Source organism: Triturus cristatus, chromosome 3_1 (assembly GCF_964204655.1).
Source record: "Triturus cristatus chromosome 3_1, aTriCri1.1, whole genome shotgun sequence".
NCBI lineage: Eukaryota > Metazoa > Chordata > Amphibia > Caudata > Salamandridae > Triturus > Triturus cristatus.
The window spans coordinates 795,001,989-795,022,120 of record NC_140583.1 but is presented as its reverse complement, the minus strand read 5'-3'; the positions used below and the strand labels follow the sequence as shown (position 1 = coordinate 795,022,120).

General features: G+C 46.3%; 1 protein-coding gene across 1 annotated transcript in view; it reads left to right on the top strand.

Moving 5' to 3' along the window:
• Positions 1–20,132, top strand: part of COPS8 (COP9 signalosome subunit 8) — a 229,188-nt gene that overhangs the window by 735 nt on the left and 208,321 nt on the right. The window lies entirely within an intron of this gene.

Here is a 20,132-nt window from a genome sequence, read left to right as displayed (position 1 = left end):
ACTCTGCATAGAAAAGCTTATTGTTTGGAGGATACATTTTCACTTTCGGTTTGAAAACATTATGCAGGAATATGATGCCTAATCGCGATCTTAAAGGGCTTGTTTCATTATGGAAGTCCTGGAAGCCATGGGAAATTGAGAAACCAGTAGTACTGTTTGGAGGGCTAAAAAGCTCCAAGCAACAATGACAGTGAGTCCTTAGGGTGCTAGGCAGCCAGAGAGGCAAATGCCGCTTCTTCGTGATAGCAGAGTGTGAGCTAGGAATGTTTATACATTTCTACTGCCCAAGATAGAGCCAAGAGGTTATCGCAGTGACAGAGTGCCATGAACTAGAAATACAAAAAACAAGCATTTGCAATGCAATAGGTTTCGCATTTGCAAGAGTTTGAGCTATAGGCTTTGTAAATGACAATGGCTTTTATTTATTTGTTTTAAAAACCAACACATACAAAAAAGGCATTGTCACTTATAATGCCAATAGCTCAAACTCTCTCAAATGCGCGATCTATTGCATTGCAAATGCTTGTTTATTGTACCTTTTGAAACATTTGTTTGTCATATGAAAAACAGGTCTGTTTAACTTTGAAAGGTTGTGACCTGTAACATTTTATCGGACAACATTTGGTCAGTAAAATTAAAGGTGTAACTCCTGCAATTTTTGCATTTTCGGACTAAAGCATGGCAACAATCAGCTTTCTCTAAATAAAAGTGAAAGTAAACCTTGGCTCTTGTTGAAACCTTATCTAGTGGGAAAGAGTTTCTACTTTGGTAAGTGCGTGAGATGAAGCATTGCCAAACATCTTGCTTTTTTTGTTTAATATCTGGGTCACCAAGGGAATGTATGCTAAAATAATTCCTACACTGAGAATTGATAACTATGCAAAATGAAAATGCAGGCAAATAGGTAGCAAATATTTGTCATAATACAACATCTCGTATGATAAATGGTTTTCTAAAAGGAATTATAGATTCTTTATGTCACTGAGTACACATAAAATTCAGGATCATTAATTTGACTGGAAAGCTAATAAGGCCACTGTAAATATTGATAACATAGAATGATGTAAGTCTCCAGTGATGCCCTGGGTCAATCATTTTTTGTGACCTATGTCAGTTAGAATCATGATTAAAAACTGCAGTGAGAACGCTTTCATTAAACCTCCACAAAGACGAACCACAGCAGTGCTATAAATTATGCCAAGTAAACTCACCAAAGTAAACAAACAGGTTTTCCACTAACGGGAAAGTACTATATTATTTTGACACAAATTATCCGTGCCTCGGTTCCTTTCTGAAATCTTGAGTTTGTGTCGACAAAAATAAGACTGCAGAAGACTTCATCTAAACAAACAGGAAAACCAGGGCTACCACTCAGCTCGCTGGTTTGTTCTCACAAACAGGATGTTGTGTTGAAAGGTACATTTGAACACACTGCAGCTAAAGCAAGTGGGTACATTTGGTGTGCAAAAATGAAAGAAACGGACTTGTAGGAAACGTGCCAACTTGTCAAATGCGGCAGAATCGTTGTGGCAAGTGCTCCTGCAATAGCCTACAATTACTTAACAAGCTCTGAGCTTGCTTAAAAATATCAAAACCAGCTGTTCATCCCTGAACAGTGCAATGGGTACTAGGGCCGGTATCTGTTGCCCGCGTACTGTGCATGCTGCAGACACACAAGCCCCGGCTACTATAACAAAAGAAAATCAAGAGACATTTCATTGTCTCACACACAATAACTTGGAAGCACAGAAACTTCTGCAGTTCCATTACAAAGGGTACCCCCAGGCACACAACAGTGCAGTAGGCTGTGTACGCTCCCAGTCTGTAATATGAGGTCCAATATTGGCTGCACTGTTTTTACAGCCTGCTCTGAGACCATTCCTGTATGCCCGTTATCTTTGTAAGTAAAGGAAAGTAGGTATTGGAACATGTGCTCAGCATCACACTTAGTGGCTAGTGGGGGAGCTGGGATTCTCTGTGTTTGGAAGTGATTAAAAGTAAAACCTACGAATGTCACTGGAAGGCTTATGGAAGTAGAGCTGCTGCAAGCCTTACATGCTGTGCATTGGTTAATATGCACTGGAAGGGTAATACGCAACACATCCAGGAGCTTAAACATAACACACTATCTGCAGCAAAGAGCTCCATTCATTGAAAAGGGGGGGAGGGGCATGCTATGCACAGGGCCCTGCCTCCCCTTTGCTGTACATACCATATCTGCAGAGAATTATCCTTTCTGCCCATTCTCCTGTCAGCTGGGGAGCGGCTTTATACTGTCCCCGGTGAGAGGGGCACGGCTCAGTTGCAGGTGGGCAGCCTAATGGCAGTGCAAGCAGCAGCCCTTTCTCCTGAGGGGCGGGGGAAGGAGGCAGCTTAAGCCACGGAGAAAGCGGGCGGCTGCCATGAACAAGCTGGCGTGCTGCTGCTTTGGAAAGTTAGATTTTCAATAAAGAAATGGTTTGGCGAGCCGCGCTATAAGTAAAGAGTGCGGCCACCATAATGCTGCATGCCAGTGAAAAAAAGCATACACAACATAGTGGAATAAAGCACGGCGCCCGTCTACATAAAAAGTATGTGGGTGGCGGCCCGTGGTATATAAATAGAAAAATATCTTCAGTCAGCTGGCTGTGAGCGTAGTGGACCATTGAGCGTGACTGTGTGTCTGTCTACAACCCGTTTGCTCCCCTGTGTTTTGAGTTACGTCTGCCCCCTTTCTGGATATCAGGCGACTCGTCAAAGTAGTGTGTATCTGCTCTGAGTATTTCCTGGCATGCCAGCAGCTGAGGCCGGCCTCCACCCAGAGGCCAGTAGAGCTCACAGCAGCACCGTGGTGCAGCAGACAGCAGTAGAAACTGCCTACTCAAGGGTACTTACGAGGCCGGCGGGAGAGTTGAGCTTAAAAGAAAAACCACAAAAGCGCGGCAGGCACCATGTTTATTAAAGAAAACATGCTGCGCGTCTCCTGCTTTGGGCTAGGAGACGAGATGGAATAGAGAAGGGATGCCCGGCAGGAGAGCTTTTAAAAGCTGTGCTTATTTAAAAAAAAATATATAAAGCGTGGCGGACACTGTGTTCGTTAAAGTGAAGAAACTGCGCGCCTCCTGAAGTGGCCGGCATATTAAAGAAAAAAAAAAAAATTGTCCCCTAAGCCACATATCAACAGTATAAGCGAAAAAAAACTGTAGTTGAGCGGTGCTCCCGAAGGAAAAACTGAAGTGATGTATCGGGAGCACCAACTAATGAGGAGCCAGCAAAGAAGAGCAAAGCAGGAGTGAACCAATGGGAAGCAGCAGGTGGGATTACACTAAGTATAGTGATTACAGTAGGTCTTCCAGACAGAGCATGCGCTTCCTAGGCTCGACCTAAAAACACAACAGTCAACAAAGCTTTGCATCGGTTGCAGTGAACGCTCTGTCCTAATAACTGTGGAGAAAGAAGGGTTTTCACTGAATGCTTTATTCTGTTTTACATCTTTTCCTTGGTCTGATCAGGTGAAAATATGCCCTAAGACCTCAGCAGCTAATCGCTGCCTTGGTGTTACATTTAGAGCCTGCACTCTACCAACCTCCCGTCTTGCCCCCTGCAAATTCTGCTACGTGCGCTTTCAGATCTCTATCCGTGATCATAGCTCGTGATCGCATACATAACAAAGCCACCTCCTCAAAGTTCCATCCAAGGCCAGGGAAGGGTAGTATCTCACCGAGGACATATGTTTCATGCTGAGGGCAAGAGCTACAATCATTTGCAATGCAATAGGTCTTGCATTTGCGAGAGTTGAAGCTAAAGGCATTGTCATTTACAATGCTAATAGCGCAAACTCTTGTAAATGCGAGGCCTATTTTATTTCAAAGAAGTGGCCGCCAATGTCCCGGGCCGGTTGGAAAGGGAAAATGCGCATGATGTGCTGAATGTTTCAGGAAAGCATGTCTTGCCTGTAGTAGGAGAAACTAGGTAAAGAAAATAGTGCTTACAGACTAAATAAGACAGAAGTAAAAGAGCCAGTCCTCATTGGAGGTTACAAATTAAGACCAGGCGGTACCGATGCGGGAATAACAAGCTTATTAATGAATCAGAAGCCAGGATTAACAAAGGACAATGGCACAAGCCTATGAAAAATACGAGCAGAGAGTGTCCGGAGCTTCAAGTCCATAATAGAATACAGCATGTTTCGCCAAGCAGCGCATGCGCTGCGAAGGCTGGACCTAAAAATTGAATGCTGGATAAGGACCCATCGCATCACCTTATTTTGAGAACTGCCAGTACTGAGCACTGATGTGAGGATCAAAGTCCGGAGCAAACTCTATATGTTCAAATTATTTAGGAGAAGCACTCCATGAAGACATTAGTATTTGAAACATCAGGAGTATAGGGCGTAATTAAAACAATCTTTTGCAGATAGGTGTTTTTGTGACATTGGATATAAGCAATGAAATTGTGATTTGTAGGCTTAGAGGCACAAAGTTACAGACTCCGGTAGCACTACCTGAAAAGGATTGTGCATTATTTCATAAAAATTTAGAAGGGTTTGAAAATCAGTGTGTGAGTGTAGGAAGGTGGAATCTGACTATATGGTTGCCCCCAACTTTTTTTCCTGGTATTTGAATGGTTTTTGACTAGTCTGGCTGGGATCCTGCTACCCAGGACCCCAGCCTATCTGCTTCCTCTCTAAACTGATGTGAGTACCCTAGGTACATACCAATTGGATACTGAGGACACCCTATCAGCCCCTTGTAGATGGTACCCTAGGTACCCAGGGCGCATGGGTCCCTCAGAGGCCTACCAGGGGCTGCAGCACTTCTTGTGCCACCCCTTGGACAGCCATACAAACTGACACCACCAGACCACTACTGTAGTCTGGGTAAGGCGGTGCTTGCACCCCTTACAGGGATATAGGTATCCTGTATCCCACTTAATACAACACATATATCCTCATAGGTCACCCCTAAGGCAGGCCTTGCTAATCCTACAAGGCAGGTTGCTGAGATATGTGTGAGGGGGAACCCCTACCTGAGTAGGTCCCCTCTGCAACCTTCGTAAAACTATTGCTGGGTTGTTTGTAGTGCAGCCATACCATATACTCTTAACCACATTATAAGTAATCGCGATAGCATGATAATTTGAGAGTGCCTGCACAGAACCATGTCGTGTTTGATGTCAAACATGTAGGAATCATACCCCCAATCCAAACATGGGAGTGAGGGCATGATTCCCCCCTGCTAGAGGGGCGATATGGTAAAAGCGGCAGATTTTAGACACCAATTTAAAAGTGCACATGTAGTACAAAATGGATGCTACCCGCCACCCACACGACTCTGGCTGCCTGTTGCTGGGCAGAACTCCAGCCACGGCAGCTGGACAATAGGGATCTTGTTGCAGGGAGGTGCTCCCACCTCCCCAGACAGACTATGTGGATTGGAACTGGGTGGGTGCACCATAGGATGTCTTTCAGACTTGCACGTAGGCTTCTCCAGTGCCTACTACTGCATACACCGCCTCAAACCGGTTCAGGGTTCATCCTGTCCCCTGCCCAGGTGGGAAAATACACAAAGGGGAGAGGGTGTAGCCACCCTTTCCCGCCTGAACTCTCATTGGTGGGCTCTGATTTAGACACTCCCCTAATCCTTGGATAAAGGTGAATGCAGGGTCCCCAGAGCCTCAGATTAATCTTGGACTTAACAGACTTGAACCTTCGACTTGCTGCCGCACAGCTGAATGAAGAAATCTCCCTTGGGGTGAAGGAGTTACCCCCCTGCTTGGCAGGCACCTGAAACACTGCAAGTGACCTGGTTGGAACTCCGCTGCTCCTACGGACAACGAAGACTTCTGCCTACACTGAGGTGGGTTTCCAAGCATCCCAGAGGCCAGTGAGTGTGCACAGCAAAGCTCAGCACCGTGGACCCCGTGGGTGCCGAGATCCCCAATACCCCAGGACACCGGCCACCTCTTGCACAGCACATGACCCCGACCAGTGGGGAAGTTGTGCTTTGGCCCATTATTGAGCCAACCTCTCAGCATCATCTGTGCCAAAGATCGACGCCCTAGCCCGCTCCGGCGACCCGTGGGCGCATCTTTACGCACGCCAAATTGCTACCTCCCGCGGTCCCTTGTCTCTCGACTGGTGGGCCCTAGCGGAGGTCAATCTTCACTTTAAAGGGCTCCCCTGGTTGCTCCAGGCCTGCTCTACAGTCTCCTCGCTGGAGACCTTGCTCAGACCTCGTGGGTCTGCACCGTAGCTGTTTTGTGATCCTTGCGTGGGTTGCGGTTGCCAAGGCTTAGTGGATCCAATCTGGACACTAACACCGCAGCGGCCTTCATCCTTCGTGGGACAGTCGCCCTCCAGAAGCTGGCCTTCCTTGAAGCCTCCTGGACCCCTTGGCTGACGATCCAAGCTACCCATCTTCCACCTGGAAGCACCCGACATTGAAGGGCTCTTTCTCCTGAGCCCCCTGGTTACTGTGCCGTGACCCAGACTCTGTCCCCTTTGCTTTCAGGTCCCTACCTTCAAGATCTACATCTTCAATCTGCACGACATCGACGACTCTTCACTCCAGCAGCAGTTCTTCACCTTTTCCCATTGAAAACGAGATCGCGACCCGACATCGAAAACAACCTATGCACCCGGCTTCCCTGGGGCAGGTAACAGTGGTACCTCGGTACTGTCGTGGGTGTGGGCCCTCCAAGAGCTTAACTCTAAGCTGCTGAACTTGAACTCCTGCTCGAAGTGTTTTAATTCTTGCAATTTCCAACCGCAACATTCTCCAGAGGGTTTAATAGAGATCCCGACAGTAGTTTATACCACTGCACGCGTCTCCCGTGGGCCCCCTTCCTCACTACCTTGGGTGGTTTCTTAAGGGGCCAGCGACCCTAAGTGCCCTAGGCACTGTCTGTAGAATTGTCGTGGTTCTTATACCACTTTTTTAATCTATGGTTTGGTCCCCCCCCCCTGGGGCCCTATGATTCCGGTGCTATTTATTGTAACTATCAATGCTTGTTTGAATTGTATCTTTACCTCCAGTTTCAAAAGAGACTAGTGGGATTATTCTTAGAATAAATACATATGTTTTATATATATATACCTGTGTGGACTACTCTTTCATTTGGTTATTCAAGAGGTTATATATGGTAAAAGAATAAGCTTAACACTCCTTCAAGACTTAGCCTGAAGGCTGCTCTCCACAGCTACCACTAGGATAGCTTTCTTTAAAGGTTGTCTTAAAAGCTTTCTTTAAAGGTTGTCTTAAACCTATCACCTTAAGAGTCGATTTGGACTGGTGCAAGGTGTCCCCTATAACTAGTGGACAGCATATGCCAGGCCAACTTCTCGCAGTGAGGATCTGAGCCCTCCAGGTGTCTTTAGCTTCAATCCCCGGTATTGTGGAGCGGATGTTTTCAGAGCGTTTTAAATGATGATTTTATATAAAGCTCTTGTTCGAATAAGAAGTCATTTGTAAGTTGGAAGTAATGGTGAGGTGCGGTCATGCCTTTTTTTTTTTTTTTAAAGAAATGAAGCGGCCTACCACATGGAGCACTGCTTTCAAGGGAGGGAGATGCACTTTGAGATATCCGGTCAGGAGAGAGTACTAATAGACTACCCTTGACAGCACCAGTAATTGAACAAGAGTCTGAAGACCTTATTCAGGGATGAAATTACAAATTTCCCACAGCAAACCGAATTGAAAATATGCACTTCTGGACGTAGTGTTGATTTGTGTCTGAAGATTGAGACTTTTGTCAAGAATGACACCCAGGGATTTGGTGCAGTCAATGACAGTAGATTTCCAGTGAAAGATGCTAATTGAGTAAATCCATGATTGAATTCGTAGGGATGACTGGGAACAATAGACGAATAGTGCCATTTTAGGGGATTAAGTTTCAAAAGATGAGTGGCCATCCAGTCTTGAACAGGTTTTAGAGTATTAGTAGATGAGAAATGTTGACAGAGGAAACTACATTATAACTGCTTGTCATCTTTCTATATATGCTAAACGATCCAAGAGTTATTTAGTGTTACTCCAAGTAGTTCACTAATTGTATTATAGAGTAGGAACCAGAGAGCGCCCTCTTAGACCATCTGTGTTAAGACAACTAACTTTGAGAGACAAGTCTGTTTTGATTCTCTGCAGCCTATTTGTCAAGTATGATATGAATCTTAGAGGACCACTTCATTAATGCCCATAAATCTTTTAAGGGTTTCAATGAGCAAAAAGTGATTTGCTGTATCAGATACATCAGATAGGTCAAGCAGGACAACGACTAAATCGATGATGCTAAATGCATCATCCATCGCCAGGAGCAGTGCTATTGCTGTATTTCAGCCATGACTGATGTCTGGCTCTTACTCATCTAGATGATTTTCACAAATGTGTTGAGAAAGATGCATCACAACTCAGCTTTTGGTAACTTTGGCAAGAAAGAAAGTTAATGAGATCATCCTCTGAGAATATTTTGAGAATTTGGGTCAATTGGCCATCTTTAAAGCAGTCAGGGAGCTCTTCTAGGCTTACTTATGAGTTTAATAGATTAACCCAATGTTTCTACAGCTGGTGTGTCAAGTCTATGGCGAAATGTGCAGGTATTGGATCCCTAAAATGGTCAAAGGGTTTGGTTTTCATGATCATTTTAGATCAGTCATCTTCTGAGATGGAGTCAAAATGTTGCCATTTAACCATGGATTTTGCATATCATTCAGCTTTTAGTCCGTGATTGTTCACTGGATTTCACTTTATTATCAAAAAACTCAGGACATTTGTCCGATTTCACTGATTGGTCCTCAGATCTGATGGAGGGGGTATTATTAAAAGCTCTGAATAATTCAAATAGTTGTTCAGGGCTGTTCTTAACTGTGTTCATTAGAGAGTTAAAATCGGTACCATTTGTTTTGAAGATGTTTTTTTGTAGAGTAATCTGGCTGCCCTTGGAGAGTCTAGGTTAGGGTGGGATTGTGACTGTGCCAATTTCGTATCCATTCACTGCTTCATGAAAGACTCCTCAGAGCACAGACTGGTTTCAGAACTGCTATTTTTGTTGATAATGCTCATGCATAGACTCTTGAATATGGGCAGTATCTGGGTAAAGATCATTCATTTGGGTCGTCCCTCTCACTCTTCTATGGGCTCATCAGAGCATATTCAAAGGGTCATCACCCCTCTGCTTTACCTGTGTTGACCCCTTAACATTTATTGTAGATGAAGGATTGCACTCCTCCCTTTACCCCACATTTCCCAGAATAGCCTCCTTATACTCATTGTCAGTTTATATGCCTGTATTCAATTTGGTTTAAATAGTAGGATGCAGACAGTCCAAAACATGTAGGTGGCCGCATGCTTGCACAACTGTCTTTTCTCTCACTTTTTTTCTTAACTCGTGTATAGGTTTAGCCATACTTCTTGAATAGTTTCTGTTAAATATATACAACACCAAAACGATCTTCACATATTTACACATTCACATTTTCTGTTCATCCAGACACTAGGATCCAGTGCTTCTATCAATTAAATCAATTCTCCCTGTGAAGCTTTCAATTCTTACCACTTCAAATTCATGCATAGGCACGGCAGTGAAATGCAATAGAAGCATCACTTTGGCCTTCACACACAAAATCAAAAGAGATCAGGTGACTGATATGCACTCATCTATCCAAGGTACTCCTATGGAGTAGAATGTTGTATATCTTCTAAATGCGCCTCAGTGCCATGTCATGGTTATGAATAGCTCTATAAGTACAACTACAACACAAGTCCAAAAGTAGGCTAATCATTTATAGTACTATGCTCATTTACGTCTACCCTTGCTACAATTTTACTCCTACAAGGAGTTTTAGACTTCGGAAGGAGACCTAGGCTGCCACGATAGCTTTCTCACAAAACCAGGCAGAAAAACGAGCTCTTTGTGCATCAGTTTCTCCACACCCAAACAATTGGCATTGTCAAAAGGTGCTAAAGTTATCAATTTGTGTAATTCACAACAATTTATTTCATTTTATGCCCTTGTTTCGTTTGAAGGTGAAAGACCAGTACCCAGGGGCGTAGAATGTAATCCAATATCTACTTGTCCATGGGAAAGCCTACCTCATTATTCTGCTTGTCCTGTAAAAAAAAATCCACTTGTCCCTTTGATACCAGGCAGTGCAGCGACTAATTATGACAACAATCTCATTAATAAGGAGCTCTGACAATAGCCTCTGTTATTATGCCAGGGCTCATACTATAGTAGGGCTTGAATACTAACAATTTCCCTTATTGTGCAACCTTTGCGCAGATTTACATATGGGGGCTGGAGGTAGCAGTAAGCAGGGTTGGACTGCCCCTTTGAGTCTGTGCAAACTTGCATGGTTTAGGGGGTTTTAAGCAGCTCTTCTCTAAACTTTTCCCATACTGAGGTTCCCATACTACTGAGCGGTGCAGGAGTAAAACTTCTTCCGGGGTTGGAAACAAAGTGGTTTGAGGAAATGTGAACTTGTAAATGCTCAAAAGACTTTTGCATTACCAAATCTACACATGCACATTTGTTTGTGCTAAAATGCAGTTTACGAATATTTTCTAGACGTAGGATTTCATTGGCTAAATTGTTGTGAATTTGTTAGAGCTGTAAATCGGCACTAATGCTGGGACATATACCATGGGTGCATTTTTGTGTCTATCTTTAAGAATTTGGCCCCTAATTAGGTCTGGCGTTAAGCAAGACCTTTTGTTTTTACTAAAATGATATTTCTGATGGATACATCTGCCAGTGGATTCCTCACCTTGTGAATATCCCCTGCGCCAGCATTCCTCTGAACTTTTTTCCCCAGCTCTCTACGCCGACGTGGACGACGTCATAATGCATCGGCTCCGCTCGCGACTCCGTATGACGTCACCGGAGCCATAAGAGAGTCACGTCGGTGTGATGACGTCCGTTCCCTTTTTTCCACGCCGTCGATGCGCAACGGTTTTTCCAGTACTCTCCTGCTACTTTGTAGTTGTTCGGTGTTACGGTTAGAGAAAATCTATTATGTCTTCGAGGAAGTCGGGTTTTAAGCCCTGTAGGGAATGTGGGGGCCACATGTCTATGACAAACCCCCATGATGATTGTTTGTGGTGCCTTTCATCTGACCACGACATTGAAGATTGTTCAAGCTGTAGGAGGATGAATCCGAAGGCGTTGAAGGAAAGGGAGGCGAAGCTTTTTATGGCCAAGGCCAAAAAGGAGAAGAGAGGTAGAAAGAAGGAGAGGTCGAGACCGGAGTCGTCGACTTCACGTTCATCGAAGTCGAAAAAGCATCATAAGAAAAGGAAGCATTCCTCTCGGCGCCGGTCTTCGAAGAAAAAGGCGTCGAGATCGACTTCGCCTCGACGCCGAAGTAAGGATTTGTCTCCTTCTAAGTCTCCAGAAGGATCTCCTTTGCCTAAGCGGACTCCAGCGCGGTCACCGGCGCAGTCCTCGGTGCAGTCACCGGCGCCATCACCGGCGCCGTCTCCGGTTCCAGTGGAGTCGTCTGTTTCTGATGATGAGCAGGAACAAAGGAAGGAGCCTTCTCCAGGGCCTGAGGATCCTACGGCTCCGGTAGAGGACACTGCCAATCGGTCAGCTGGCCTTGCTGAGTGACCGCATTCTGCTCTTCCACAGGGAGCATATCGGTACACAGTGTCACAGTAGTCCCTGGCATTTAACAATACCAATGTGTGCTTTTTGAGCCGAAAAAATATTTTTGCCAATGTTTATTATAATAGTAGGGCCCCGACAGCTCCCACAATAGCATTTTACAAAAAGAATGCCAAAACAAAACACACCATGACTACATCAAAAGGCTTTACCAGTGCTTGTTTATTTTATTATTTCCCATAATCTCGTTGAAACTGGCTACACTGATTTTCCATAATCATTTTTTTCGGGAAGTACTAGCATGTATCAACACATTTCCCTAAATCATGCTGCAAAGAAATACTACCTCAAATTTGACAGTTTAGCTAAACTTTTTTTCCTGGTTGCCTTTTTTTAAAACACGTTTTAGTTTTTTTAAAGTAAGGAATCTATAATCTTGTTTTCAAGCATCTGCTAATTTTCTTCATCTAATCCGAGAGCATTCTGGGAGCAGTATACATCGCCTCATATTGTTATACTTTGGAAATGTTAGTACACATTTTTATACTGGAACCACTGCCAGTAGTGCAGTCCATACCTATAACATTTCCCTTTGAGCGCTGACCCTAATGATAACTTTTTTGCATTAATGACCATAAATACAAGTTCCAACAGCATTAACATATGGACACAAATATTACCTTAACTGCAAACAATGCTCTTTCCTGATCCATAATGTGATACTGTAACTAGCAGCCAAAGGGTTTGGGCCATAATTGTCCCAAGGACAAAATAAACATGAAAACGTGTTGTTCTTAACCCCAAACAATATGTGCTGTGCGTCTGGCTATAGGAGTCACACACCTTTTGTGTAATCTGTGAAGTGTGGGTAGTGGCTGCATGTCCATTTAGAGAGTACCCCAATGTGCGATTTGCGTTAATGTGGAAATTATGATTGACTCTGTGGTACGATACAAAATTGTTGAAAACAAATTGTATGAGGCATTCTGGAGAAAAAAACAATACTGTAAGCGGATGCCCTTTCAAGTAGGTTCAATGGGCATTAGATGAACATGCCAGAATATTCTGGGATAGATGGGAATTTCCAAAGGAGAACTACAGTAAGTGTATATAGTGATAAAAGGAGATCATGTCTTTCACTGGGCACATCAACAAGAAATAGGAGTTTAATTGGACACATGTACCGATCTTCCCGGTTTATAACGCTCTTTTATGTAGAATTTGGAGGCAAGTGTCTCAGTGGGGAGCACTGAGGTGATTCAAGAGCGAAGTGTTGCAAGAATGCTGTTGGAGGAATCTTGTGTGGAAAGCTTAAATGCTGAATTCAAGGATGTCGTTGGTGCCCATTCATAAACTTCGTGAGCTTTAAAATCACATTATATTACGGGAGTGTGCTCACCAATTTAGGTTTAAAAGCATCAATGCTCTCTTTACTTATCTGTATAGACTAAGCTTCAATATGAAGTGTTTATGTCAAAATTATATAATCAAACCAATAATCACTTGATTGGTTAGGTCCATTAATCATTTTGTGGATGGCATCTAGGGGATTGAGATTCTGTATAGTCTAGTGCAGCCTGCACAATGGTATTTGCGTGAACTGGCACCCCATTCTCAACCCACAGGAAATACTATAATTTTTGGGAGGAGCTGCTGTTTTATTTTCTCTACTGGGCATGGTCTGTGCTTAACAAATTGAACCCGATAATCTGTCAAACAATGTAACGATAGATGTAACCCTGAAACGTACAGTCTGATCTAATCTGTGGTGTTTCAGTTTTCCAGAGAGTAAGGCATTTTCTTTAACAGGATCGAACGGGGGTAAATAGTCTTTCAGGGTTATGCTTTAGTTGTTAAATGGTAGCGGCAGTTTCAGTCGATAACCCTTCAAGTATTGCCCGGCGGTAATCGCCTCTCATACCATTCGATAATTTACCAATGAAAGAGGCAGGCGCCGGAGACTGGAAGGCAGGAAACAAAGTTTTATTCCGTCGGAACAGAACACATCAGATCAGACAGCAAGGTATCGTCACGAGGTGCTCTAACTGCATCTCTGAGGCCTGGCCCCTTATACACAGGTTTATGACTTTATTGCAGGTTTATTGTACATGGCACATTCTTGAGATTACTTTGATGTATAAAAGAACGTCTTCGGAATCCCCACTTCGAACTCGTTCCCACACATATCTACAGTGGAAGTCCCCACCCCATCTACAGTAGGAGATGGCTATCACGCAGCTGGACATTCTGCCAATTCCCGGGGGTGTGTGCAACCGGCCGGGTCTCGGGGGGTAGGGGCTTTGATCCACTGTAATCCCTTTGATGTGGGGTGTTTCCCTTACAGTAGGGGCAATAAACTGCATCCGCAGGGCTAGGTGATGGCCTGGGATCGGTTCAGACAATGGGGCGCAGAGGAAGGGGTTTATCAAAGAGAGGCATGACCATGTATGGGATGTCGGTCAGGCGTGGGATGTGGTTCCATGGCAGGGTCGCGCAGAATGAGGGGGTTTATGGCCCGTGTATGAGAGAGCGGGGGTGGCCGGCGCGCGGGGGATGCTCGCAGCGCCAGGGGAACGCGCTGGCGATCGAGAATGAGCGGGGAGAGAGTGGGGTGCCCAAAATGGCGGCCGTGCGTTCGCTGTGCGTGGCGCTGGGGAGAGGCAAGATGGCGCAGATAATGTTCAGTTACAAGCTAAATTTCCACAGTCCTCCCTTTTAACATATCTCGCCAGCTTGTCTAGTTCGGATCTATCCCCATAATACTAAGAATTTCCACCTCATACAGAGCTTTCATTCGCTCTGTTTCAAAGTCCAAAGTCTTAGGGCAGATGCAGTTCATAAAAAGCGAACATAAAGGTGGCAGACACTGAATCCCCAAGCAACATCCACATAGTATCACAATCGGTATTAGGATAAATGAAAACAGCCTCCATCCCCAACTTTTAATAGTGTCCCAAAACCAACTCCCCAGTGACCATTCTTCTTGCTCTTGATGGACCTCTGCGGATAGTCTGTGGAGGTGTTCAATTGCTTTGTAGACTGAGGGTGAGTTATCCGGTACGTAGGTACAACAGCTGGACCCAATGATGCGGCATGCTCCTCCACGATCAGCCAGAACCACATCTAGAACGAGGCGGTTCTGAAGAGCCACTAGGCGGACGGCCTGGAGCTCGGCGGTGTTGTTGGCGAGGATGCCGGCCGTAATGTTCATCGCCGTTTCGACTGCCTGGGTTAAGTGGCGGATGGCACGGCTGTTTGCCATTGGACCCCAGAGTGGAACAAGACCTTTTACTGCGTCCATGAACTGCGCTCCGGCGGAGTCGGCTTGCACAATGTCTTTGGCACGTTTCTGTCGGTGATGGTTTGCTGGAGCCACATATGTCGGAGGAAGGACAAAGGCGATGTAGCAGGTGCCTCCCCAACCTTTCGGAAGCCAGGTGTAGGCCTTAGTACCACAGACGAAGTACATATTCGGGGAGGCAACAAAGGAAGGCGGATCAACTGAGTCCAATGTTCGGGTGATGAGGCAGGAGCTGTGGCCCACCAGCTGCGCCCCCAGGCCTTCGAGGCATACAAATCCAGTGATGTTGACGACTGATAGGGCCACTGTCAGGGTGGCGGCCGTTCGTTTCCGGAGATAAGAGAAGGTGGGTCTGGCTGGGTTGTTGAACACTTGCATTTCAACTCGTTCTTTGGCAGGGATGTCCAAGTGAAAGGAAGTGTTTGATCTCAGAGGACAGAAGGAGGCAGAAGTTCTTCCAGTTTTGTTCAGCCAGAACTCATGGTAAAAGTGTGACATGGTTCTGCTGGAAGTGGCATTGTCCTTGTAGCTTTCCTGCAGGAGGATTAACCAGGCGAGGCAGGAGCCATGGACAGAAAAAGGTGAAGGGATGAAAGGGATAGAGTGTCCAGTGGCATGTGGTAGCAATCCACAGATCCAGCAATTAGTGGCGTTGGCAGCAAGATTGTGTTGGTGGAGCAACTGCACAAAAGAGTTATTCCAGAACTCCTTACGCCTCTCTCGGAGTTGGGGTGAAAGTGAGATCAGATGGTGTTCTTTCATGGTGGTAGGTAGGTTGAACGGTGGTCAGCAATGTCTTATGAGCGGGTGTGCTCTCCTCCATGATCCAGAAGGTGACCACGAGGAGAAGGCAAAAGAGGAGGGTAATGAAAAGTGCAATAGTCTTTGAGCTGTGCATTCGGTCAGTCTTTGGGTTTTTGTAGTGGATCTTGGGACGTCCGGTTGCTTCCATCATCTTCATGTCGGGCGCTTCCATCACCTTCAAGAGACTCGGTAGCGGGCAGAACCACAGACTTTGTTTAGTTTCTCTCCTGGTGGCCTTTGAGGTGACTAGGCTACCGCTCTGAGATTTCCACTTAGCCTGTGCTCTGCTTAGCCGAAGTTCTCTCCTTTCGTCGCAAGTTATACCCTTCCTTGGATGGCACGGTGGGATCGGGATATCTTACTAACTCAAGTGTCTCTGTATCTGGGCAGCGGCTCAGGGATGGTCGGTCTTTGTCCAGAAGTTCTTCTTGGGCGGTGATGTTGTCCGTGGTTGTCAGGGTCGGTGATACCTTCTTGCAGTGGTGTGCATGCAGCCAATTGCGTTTCCCCTCCACTCGAAGAGCTGTTCGGGTGGTGATCAGGACTTGCAGGGGGCCCGTCCACCGGGGCTCCAGACTCTTGGTGCGCTGGAAGTTACGCACTAAGACGAAGTCACCGGGTTGGATGTCGTGTCCGGGGCCCCTGGAAACATCGGGAATGGCGTGCAGCACCTGCTGATGGATAACAGACAACGTTTTAGTTAGGTTATACAAATAGTCAGACATGAGGACGTCCGGGACGTCGTGGATGGATGTTGGCTTTGGAGCAGCCCAAAGGTTCATGGGCCGCCCGAAAACGACCTCGTAGGGGGTTAAGTGGTGTTTAGTGGGGGTGGAACGCATTGATAGCAATGCTAGCGGGAGAGCGTCTGGCCATCTCAGTCCTGTGGTGGCGACTATTTTTGCTATCTTAAGCTTCAATGTGGCGTTGTGTCGCTCAACCAAGCCTGCAGATTGGGGATGGAAGACCGCATGGAATTTCTGTTTTACACCCAACCCTTTTAAGATGAGTTGGATAACTTCGGCTACGAAGTGGGGGCCGTTGTCGCTCCACAAAATTCGACAAAGGCCGTATCGGGGGAAGAATTCCTTCAGTAGTACTTTTGCGGTAGTCATAGCGGTGTTGTCATGGGTTGGGTATGCTTCCACCCACTTGCTGAAGGCACACACAACGACAAGTACGTACTTCAAACCTTGGCACCTTTCTAACTGGACATAGTCCATTTGTAGGACTTCAAAGGGGTGATTGGGGACCCCAAACCCTCCCCGGGGTACAGCAGTTCCTTTCCCAGGGTTGTGTTGGAGGCATACTAGGCATTGTTGGACCAGACGTTTGGCTGAGTCTGGGTTTTTGTCGTTGTGCCAGACTTTGGAGATGAGTTCGATCATGGGGGCAGACCCTATGTGTGCGGGGGAGTGTGCCATGGTCAGCATGGGGATCAAGTATGAGTCTGGTAGCAACCATTTGTTCAAGTCTTTAGTTCGCCAGCAACCGTCATCGTCTTTCAATCCCACCCGGGCCCATTCAGTTAATTCGTGTGGTGTGCTGGCTAGTTGGATATCCCTAATCGTTTCCCTAGCATCCTTCCATTTCTCAGTTTGTGACCTGGTCACGTACATACGGGTCGTGGACCTATTCTCGGCTGTGGTTCGGGCAGTAATGTCAGCCAGTGCATTTCCCTGTCCTATGTCTGTCACCTTCTTGTGTGCCTGGCATTTGATCACAGCTAACCGTGTGGGGAGGAGGACTGCTTCGGTCAGGGCAGAGACTAGATCTCCATGCAGGATGGGGGTGCCATGAGAAGTCAAGAATCCCCTCTCTTTCCATAAGAGCCCAAAGTGGTGAACTACCCCGAAGGCGTACTGACTGTCTGTGTAAATGTTTGTGGTTGTCCCTGCTGCCAGGATGCAGGCTCGTGTGAGAGCAATTAGTTCCGCCGCCTGTGCGGATCGCTGTGTGATGCGGGCTGTCTCAACAACTGTTCGGGCTGTGGTGACTGCATAGGCAGCTGAGGTGGTGCCATCGGGGAGCTTGATGCATGAGCCATCCACCCACAGTTCTCCGTCAGGGTCTGGGAAGGCAGTATCCCGGAGGTCAACCCTACTCTTGGTTTGTTCGTCGGTGAGGGTCACGCAATCATGTATAGGGGACGCATTGGGGTCAGCGTCAGGGAGAGGCAGTAGAGTAGCTGGATTCAGAGTGGTGCATCGTTTCAATGTGATGTGATGTGGGGTTCAAGCGGAGTCAGTTCGTAACCAGTCAGTCGTGCGCTAGTCAGGTGTTGAGTCTTGGTTTGGTTCAGGAGGGTGTCAACCGCATGGGGTTCCAATACTGTGAGGGGGTTCGAGAGCACGATCCCCTCGCTTTGCCGGATAGAGATAGCAGCGGCGGCTACTGCTCGAAGGCAGGCGGGCAAAGCTCTGGCTACAGGGTCAAGAGTGGCAGAGAAGTAGGCACAAGGGCGTTGCTTAGGGCGTATGGACTGGGTTAGGACAGACAACGCACATCCCTCCCTTTCGTGGGTGTAGAGGGAGAAAGGTTTAGTGTAGTCTGGGGTTCCTAGGACTGGGGCCGAGCAGAGGGCGTCTCGTAATTCTTTGAAGGAGGATTGACATTCGGGTGTCCAAGGGAGGGGGAAGGGGACATCTTTAGCCAGCAGGGAAAGCAGGGGTTTTACGATAAGACTGAAGTTTGGCAACCATTGTCGACAAAAGGAGGTGAGGCCTACTAGGGACCGTACTTGCTTCTGAGTTTTGGGAACAGGGGTTTCTAGGATGGTCTGAATTCGGTCAGGGGTAAGTTTTCTCCCGTCTTTGGATAGTAGGTGGCCTAGATATGTTACTTGTGGTTGGCAGAATTGCAATTTCTTCCTGGAGACCTTGTGACCGTTCTCCGCGAGGAAGCGGAGGAGGTGAATGGTGGCTGTGACGGCAAGTGGAGTGGTGTCGGCCGCCAAAAGAATGTCATCGACGTACTGTATCAACACCACTCCATCGGGTAGTTGGACTGCATCTAGTTGCCTCTTGAGGGCTTGGCTATAAATACTGGGACTCTCAGTGTAGCCTTGGGGTGCCCTGCAGAATCTGTACGAACGGGCTTTTAAAGTGAAGCCGAACAGGTAGCGGCTGTCTGGGTGGATGGGGATGGAAAAGAATGCGTTCTTGAGATCAATAACAGTAAAGGTGGTGGCAGTGGATGGAATCAGGGTGAGGATGGTGGTGATGTCTGAGACCACGGGGTACTGGGGTATGACTACTTTGTTAACCTCTCTCAAATCAACAATGAAACGGTAGGCTTTCTCATCTCCCTCGCCTTGCTTCTTTACAATGGGTAGGATAGGGCTGTTGCAAACATTACTGACTACTTCTTCTACCACTCCTGCCTCGAGTAGGGACTCGATGATTTCCACCAATGCCTTCTCGCCTTCGGGCGATATCCGATACTGTGGAAGCTTTGGGAGCACTGCGTCCGGTCGTACGGTTATGTTTACCGGGTCGATCACCATGCGCCCTACATCTGAGTCGGTTTTAGCCCATAGATGTGAAGGTAATGTGTCGAGTAGGGACATGTCGGCATCGGTTATAGAGAGCATACGCCGTGTGTGACAGGGTCTGGACAGATCTGGGTTATCGTGTAGGATGACTCGAACTCCGTCTGGGGAGCATCTGATGGTAGCTCGAAAATGTTTTAGCAAATCAAGTCCCATAATAGCATCGGGGGTGTTGGAGGAGAGCAGATAGGTCGTGTCAGTGGTGTTATCTTCTAAGTCAAAGGAGATTGGTGCTGATAAGGGGTTAGTGGAGGGCGTTCCATCGAAGCCTATTGAGGTTACATGTGAGCCAGACAAGGGTGCCCTAGGAATCAGTCGTTTAGATAACGCACTACGTGTCGCCCCAGTGTCTACCAGGAATGGAGATTTTGTGCCCAAGACCTTAGCAGTGACGTAAGGACCTTGCTGGTCAACACGGAGTTCGACTGGATCCCTCCCTTGCCCCTGGCGGTCCTATGCGAAGTCATGGGTGCTTTCATAGTCGGACTGTTGACACTGGTTTTGTCGGGGGCGATCAAAGGTGTTTGGTCGGGGAACTACCTTTACAACGCAACTTTTATAACGCTGTGCTATTACAACGCATTTTTTACAACGCTAAAACTTTTACAACGCATGCTTTTACAACGCGTTCTATTATATGGTAAGTACCTTTACAACGCATATACCTTTACAACGCATTTTGTGGAAATGCTTTTACAACGCATGTATTTACAATGCATGTGTTTACAACGCAAGATGTTATATTGTAAGTACTTTTACAACGCATATACTATTACAACGCATTTTTTTTTGCAAAATATTTATCTAAATATTATTACTTGGGTAGCATTAAAATTAAAATTAATACTTGAGGTTTTTTTTTATTATAGCAATTCTAATTAAAAAAAGGGCAGTAGT